The sequence below is a fragment of the Saccopteryx bilineata genome, chromosome 2, assembly GCF_036850765.1.
Source record: "Saccopteryx bilineata isolate mSacBil1 chromosome 2, mSacBil1_pri_phased_curated, whole genome shotgun sequence".
NCBI classification, from domain to species: domain Eukaryota; kingdom Metazoa; phylum Chordata; class Mammalia; order Chiroptera; family Emballonuridae; genus Saccopteryx; species Saccopteryx bilineata.
This window is the reverse complement of record NC_089491.1, coordinates 267,237,614-267,245,233: the sequence shown is the minus strand read 5'-3', so window position 1 is coordinate 267,245,233 and position 7,620 is coordinate 267,237,614. Positions and strand designations below refer to the sequence as shown.

The following is a 7,620-nucleotide window of genomic DNA, read 5'->3' as shown; positions in this document are numbered from 1 at the left end:
ATACCTTCCTTTTCTTAAATTTATTTTATTTTTTTATTTTTTTATTTTTTTTATTTTTTATTCATTTTAGAAAGGAGAGAGAGAGAGAGAAGGGGGGAGGAGCAGGAAGCATCAACTCCCATATGTGCCTTGACCAGGCAAGCCCAGGGTTTCGAGCCGGCGACCTCAGCATTTCCAGGTTGACGCTTTATCCACTGTGCCACCACAGGTCAGGCCTAGAATACCCTCCTTTTTAAAGGCTGAATAATACTCCACTGCATGTAAATACCATTTTTCCTTTGTCCGTTCATCCACTGACAGACATTTAGGTTGCTTCCACATCTTGGCTACTGTGAATGAGGCTGCAATGAGCACAGGAGAGCAGGTAGCTCTTCAACATCCTGTTTTTATTTCCTTTGTACATATACCCAGGAGTGGGATTGCTGGATCACATGGTAGTTCTATTATTCATTTTTTGAGGAACTTCCATACTGTTTTCCACAGTGTCCACACCAATTTGCATCCCCAACAACGGTGCACAAGGGTTCCCTTTTTCCCACACTCTCTAACACTTCTCTTTGTTTTACTATTTTTCTTTTTATACTAACCATCCTAAGAGGTATACGGTGATATCTCACTGTGGTTTTGATCTGTATTTTCCTGAGGATTAGTGATGCTGAACACTTCTTCATATACCTGTCGGTCATTTATATCTCTTCTTCAGAAACACGTCTACTCAGTGCTTTTGTCCATGGTTTTAATGGCGTTATTTGTTTTATTTCTATTGAGTTGTAGGAGTTCCTTACATATTCTGGATCTTAACCTTTTAACAGATACATGGTTTGTAAATATTTTCTTCCCTTCTATAGCTTACCTTTAATTTTGTTGATAGTCTCCTTTGCTGTGCAGAAGCTTTGTAAGTTGAAGTGGTCCTGCTGGTCTGGTTCTCCTTTTGTTGCCTGTGCGTTTGTACTAAGAAAGTACTTTCGCCCTGGCCGGTTGGCTCAGTGGTAGAGCATCGGCCTGATGTGCAGGAGTCCCGGGTTCGATTCCCGGCCAGGGTACACAAGAGAAGCGCCCATCTGCTTCTCCACCCCTCCCCCTCTCCTTCTTCTCTGTCTCTCTCATCCCCTCCTGCAGCCAAGGCTCCATTGGAGCAAAGTTGGCCCAGGCACTGAGGATGGCTCCATGGCCTCTGTCTCAGGCGCTAGAATGGCTCTGGTTGCAACAGAGCAACACCCCAGATGGGCAAAGCATCGCCCCCTGGTAGGCATGCCTGGTGGATCCTGGTCGGGCGCATGTGGGAGTCTTTCTGACTGCCTCCCCGTTTCCAACTTCAGAAAAAAAAATACAAAAAAAAAAAAGAAAGTACTTGCAAGGTCAATGGCAAGAAGCTTTTTCTGCATGTTTTCTTCTAGGAATTTTACAATGTCTGTGTCTAGCCATCACTCCTTCTAGGTATGTGCCTAACAAAAAAGAATGTGGCAAGAGACAGGGAGAAGGATCTACTTGTCCCACTTGCCCAAACCCAATGCCCACCCACCGCAGTGCCTATGAATACAGCATGATCTCTTGGTACCATGGAATGAAACTCAATAAGCATAGACAGCCTCACAGAGCACCAAGATGAAGCTCACAGTTTCTGAGTCGAAGAAGCCAACCACAAAAGGAGAATTTCACTGACATTAAGCAGAGAACCAGGCAACACTCACCTTTGGTTTTCAAAGTCAAGATCGGGGTTACTTTGGGGGAAGGGATAAGATGTAATTATTGGGAGCTCATGGAGGAAGCCTTCATGGGGGGCTGGCAATGCTCTATTTCTTAGCTGGTGGGTAGCAAGATGGGTGTTTACTTTGGGATTCTATTGAGCTATGGCTTTTTTTTCTATAGACACAGCATAATTCCTACACAGGTATTTAAAAAAAAAAGAATCAGAAGGCCCCCATTATTGCTACCATCTGACTTCAGTGGGCAACGCCCTCCCAGCAGCCACAGCGGGGAGCGCTGTTTGCCCGAGCACCAGGGAGGATCAGCCTTGGAAGCCCCCGCAACGGACCTCCCTCCCGGACCCAGCCACTCCAATACCTCCGGTTGGCCTCCGGCCAGCTTGCTCAATTCCTGGGGTCCTTTGTGCTCCTCAGGTGGACGTGTTTTCCCAGCATGCCCTGCCCCCTCAGTCGGAGGCCTGGGGGAGCAGGGTTTTGTTTCCTCTGCAACACCCTTCCCTGTGGGCTGCTCTGAAGGAATCCTGTTGGAAGACAGAGAAATGAGAGAGTATTAAAAATGTCAGCGGCAGATCCTGAGATACACAGCTGGGCAAATAGAGCCGATGGAGATGTTTTTATTAGTGGCTTTATGGTTCTGCTCACTTGAGTTACGGATTTAAGGTAGAGGGGACGGTGGGCAGGAAAAGAGGCCTGAGGGTCTTCCCTCCATTTCTGGGCCTGCTCAGACCAAAGCATGCGACGCCCTCAGGTTCGGGGGCGCTCGGCATTTTGAGGAAATCGTGTATCTTTGCATTAGCTCTTTAGAAAGACATTTCCTCCCCAGAGACAGAGACGTGAAGCTCCCTTTCTCTTGGGTTGCTCTAGGAAGCTTGGTCCCCTGCCCCTACCTCTGGAAGAATTGGTATCAGCTTTTTTTCTCTGGCAAAACATGGTTAGTTTCCAAATAGGATGTAGGGAAGCAAAAAACTAAGGCTGGAAACTTCTCTGATCAAGGGTCACAGTCAATGTCCCTCCCAGGTGACCAGCAACAAATGCCATCTCTTAAACCATGACACCCATAGTGGTCATTTCATGAACATCCATCATATAGGGTCAGAGAGACTAGAGTTCAAATTCAAGTTTAGCAACTTGTTAGCCATGCAATCTTGGCGAAATTATTCAAGCGTCTGTTTTTCTCATTTCTCAAGTGTAAGTAAGAGAGTACCAACCTCACAAAGTTGGTCTGTGAACACTGGATAAATGTTAGACATTATCACTGTTAGAATGTGTCTGTCCAACAAAACCATTCTCTCAGAGGAATATCTTCACCCCCATGTTTATTGCAGCATTATTCCCAATAGCCAAGGTATGGAAAGAGCCTAAGTGACCTTCCATAGATAAATGGATCAGAAAATGTGATACACACACACACACACACACACACACAATGGAACATTATTCAGTCTTTAAGAAAAAGGACATCTTGTCATTTGCAACAACATGGATGAAACTGAAGAGCATTATGCTAAGGGAAATAAGCCAGAAAAAGACCAATATGGCATAGTATCACTTTTATGTGGCATTTAAAAAGAAAAAAATAAGCCAAACTCATCAAAACAAAGAACAGAAAAGAAGGGGCTGGGGGTGGGTGAGATGGGGGAGCTGATAAAGGGTACCAACTCGCAGCTCCAAGATGAACAAGGTCTCAGGATCTAACGCGTAACATGGTAACTAACCACAGCTGATAACACTGTGTCGTACAATGGACATCTAGCGAGAGAGGAGAACGTAAACGGTCTTACCAAAAAATACAAAACCAGACAAAAAGGCAACTATGTGAAGTGAAGGATGCAGGAACTCAGTGCGGGGAACCCTTCCCCAATCTATACATGCACCAAATCATCATGTTTTATGCTTTAAATACCTTACAATTTTATTTGTTAATTATACTTTTGCAAAGCTTTAAAGAAAAGGCTATGTCAGCCCTGGCCAGTTGGCTCAGTGGTATAGCATTGGCCTGGCATGTAGAAGTCCCAGGTTTGATTCCCAGTCAGGACACATAGGAGAAGTGCCCATCTGCTTCTTCTCCCCTCCCCCTCTCACCCTTTCCCTTTTTCTCTTTCTCTTCTCCTCATGTCCTACAGCCATGGCTCTATTAGAGCGAGTTGGCCCTGGGTGCTGAGGATGGCGCCATGGCCTCTGCCTCAGGCACTAAAAAATGGTTCCCGTTACAACGCAGTAAGGGCTCCAGATAGGCAGAGCTTCTCCCCCTAGTGGGCTTGCCGGGAGGATCTCAGGCAAGGCGCATACAGGAGTCTGTCTCTACCTCCCCTCCTCTCACTGAATACAGTAAAGATAAACAAAAATTTTTAAAAAGGCTTTGTTTTCGAAGAAGACATAATATTTGAGGGTTGCCTCAGAGGAGCAGAAAAACACTCATTGTTCAATTTATTCTACTTATCACTAGTTCCTAACACTGCAGCTCCAAACAGAGTGGCATAAAGTCACAACAACTCTCTTATGCTCATATAGTCTGTCACTCAAGAATTTAGACAAGGCACAAAGGAGGTGGCTGGTCTCTGCCCCACAATGTCTATAATCAGCTGGGGAGACCTGGAGAGCTGGGACTAAAGAATTTGCTTCTAAGTGTCTGGTGCCTCGCAAGGGGCAGCAAGAATGCCGGGTGCTGACGGAACTGTTAACAAGCGTCCACCAGTGACTTCTCCAATGTGGTTGCCTTCTTTCTCGGTGGCCAGTGTTCCTGCAAATAAGATAAAAGTGGCATTGCCTTTTATGACCTAGCCTTGGAAGTCACAGAGTGTCACTTCACCGTATTTTGCAGCAAGCAGTCACAAGTCCAACCAGATTCACTTGAAAGGCTCATAGACACCATTTCCCCATGGAAAGAATGTCACAATATTTGTAGCTCCTTTTATTCATTTATTTTTTTAGACTACCTCAGGGTTTATGCTGAGCCAGGTCCTGAGTTAAGTTCTCACTACACATGGCCTTGCTGGGGCTTCACAATATGCCAATGAAGTAAGCATGACTGTCTTCATTTGGTAACATGTAGATATAGAGACTGAGATGCCAAGAAGTGATTTCTGACTCAAGGTCAAACAGCTAGTCATAAACTTCCCTAAATTAATGCAAGAGAAACTCTCACAAATCCAAGAAGCACAGAGGACTCCATTAAAGAGAAACCCAAAGAAACCTACACCAAGACACATCATAATTAAAATACCAAAGCTAAGCGATAAAGAGAAAATATTAAAAGCTGCAAGAGAAAAAAAAGTTATCACCTACAAAGGAGCCCCCATAAGGATGACATCTGACTTCTCAACAGAAACACTTGAGGCCAGAAGGGAATGGCAAGAAATATTCAAAGTAATGCAGAACAAGAACCTACAACCAAGACTACTTTATCCAGCAAGGTTATCGTTTAAAATCGAAGGAGAAATAAAAAGCTTCCCAGACAAAAAACAACTCAAGGAATTCATTACAACCAAACCAATGCTGCAGGAAATATTAAGGGGCCTGGTGTAAACAGATCAAAGTGGGAAAAGAATACAGCAAAAAAAAAAAGGAATACACCTTTAAAGAAGAAAATGGCAATAAACAACTACATACCAATAATAACCTTAAATGTAAATGGATTAAATGATCCAATCAAAAGACATAGAGTAGCTGCGTGGATAAGAAAACAGGACCCATACATATGTTGTCTACAAGAGACACACCTTAGAACAAAAGACACACATACATTGAAGGTAAAAGGATGGAAAAAAACGTTTCATGCAAATGGAAATAAAAAAAAAGCTGGGGTAGCAATACTTATATCAGACAAATTGGACTTTAAAACAAAGGATATAGTAAGAGATAAAGAAGGCCACTACATAATGATAAAAGGAGTAATCCAACAGGAAGATATAACTATTATAAATATCTATGCACCTAATATAGGAGCACCTAAATATATAAAGCAGACTTTGATGGATTTAAAGGGCGAGATCAACAGCAATACTATAATAGTAGGGGATTTCAATACCCCACTAACATCACTAGATAGATCCTCAAGAAAGAAAATTAACAAAGAAACAGCAGACTTATTGGAAACACTAGATCAACTCGATTTAATAGATATCTTCAGAACCTTTCACCCTAAAGCAGCAGAATATACATTCTTTTCAAGTGCTCATGGTACATTCTCTAGGATAGACCACATGTTAGGGCACAAAAGTGCTCTCAACAAATTTAAGAAGACTGAAATCGTATCAAGCACTTTCTCCAATCACAATGGCATGAAACTAGAAATGAATCACAACAGAAAAGCTAAAAAATTCTCAAACACATGGAAACTAAATAGCAGGTTGTTAAATAATGAATGGATTAAGAATGAGATCAAAGAAGAAATAAAAAAATTCCTAGAAACGAATGACAATGAGCATACAACAACTCAGAATCTATGGGACACAGCGAAAGCAGTGCTGAGAGGGAAGTTCATAGCACTACAGGCACACTTTCAGAAGCTAGAAAAAGCTCAAATAAACAACCTAACCCTGCATCTAAAAGAATTAGAAAAAGAACAGCAAGTAAAGCCCAAATGTAGTAGAAGGAAGGAAATAATAAAGATCAGAGCAGAAATAAATGACATAGAGGCTAAAGAAACAATACAGAAGATCAATGAAACTAGGAGCTGGTTCTTTGAAAAGGTAAACAAGATTGATGAACCTTTAACTAGACTCACCAAGAAAAAGAGAGAGAGGACTCAAATAAATAAAATTAGAAATGAGAGAGGAGAAATAACAACTGACATAACAGAAATACAAAATATTATAAGAAAATACTATGAAGAACTGTATGCCAAAAAACTAGACAACCTAGATGAAATGGACAAATTCCTTGAAACATACAATCTTCCAAAAATTAATCTGGAAGAATCAGAAAACCTAAATAGACCGATTACAATAAAGGAGATCGAAACAGTTATCAAAAAACTCCCAACAAAGAAAAGTCCAGGGCCCGATGGCTTCACAACAGAATTCTACCAAATATTCAAAGAAGAACTAACTCCTATCCTTCTCAAACTATTTCAAAAAATTCAAGAGGAAGGAAAACTTCCAAGCTCCTTTTATGAGGCGAGCATAATTCTGATTCCAAAACCAGGCAAAGACAACACAAAGAAAAAAAATTATAGGCCAATATCTCTGATGAATATAGATGCTAAAATCTTCAACAAAATATTAGCAAACCGGATCCAACAATATATGGAAAAAATCATACACCATCATGAAGTGGGATTTATTCTGGGGAGGCAAGGATGGTACAATATTTGTAAATCAATCAATGTGATTCATCACATAAACAAAAAGAAGGAGAAAAACCATATGATAATTTCAATAGATGCAGAAAAAGCATTTGATAAAATCCAGCACCCATTCATGATCAAAACTCTCAGCAAAGTGGGAATACAGGGAACATACCTCAACATGATAAAAGCCATCTATGAGAAACCCACAGCCAACATCATACTCAATGGGCAAAAATTAAAAGCAATACCCTTAAGATCAGGAACAAGGCAGGGGTGCCCCCTTTCACCACTCTTATTTAACATGGTCCTGGAAGTCCTAGCCACAGCTATCAGACAAGAAGAAGAAATAAAAGGAATTCAAGTGGGAAAAGAAGAAGTAAAACTATCATTATTTGCAGATGATATGATATTGTATATAGAAAACCCTAAAGTCTCAGTCAAAAAGCTACTGGACCTGATAAATGAATTCAGCAAAGTGGCAGGATATAAAATCAATACTCAGAAATCAGAAGCATTTTTATACACCAACAATGAACAGTCAGAAAGAGAAATTAAGGAATCAATCCCCTTCACAATTACAACCAAAAAAATAAAATACCTAGGAATAAACTTAACCAAGGAGAC

At 41.3% G+C, this 7,620-nt stretch overlaps 1 non-coding gene across 1 annotated transcript; it reads left to right on the top strand.

The window, feature by feature from the left end:
* The first annotated feature begins 967 nt into the window (after nucleotides 1-967).
* TRNAI-GAU (transfer RNA isoleucine (anticodon GAU)) lies at nucleotides 968-1,043 on the top strand. The gene has a single exon. It is a non-coding gene; the product is annotated as a tRNA-Ile (tRNA).
* Nucleotides 1,044-7,620: the final 6,577 nt, after the last annotated feature.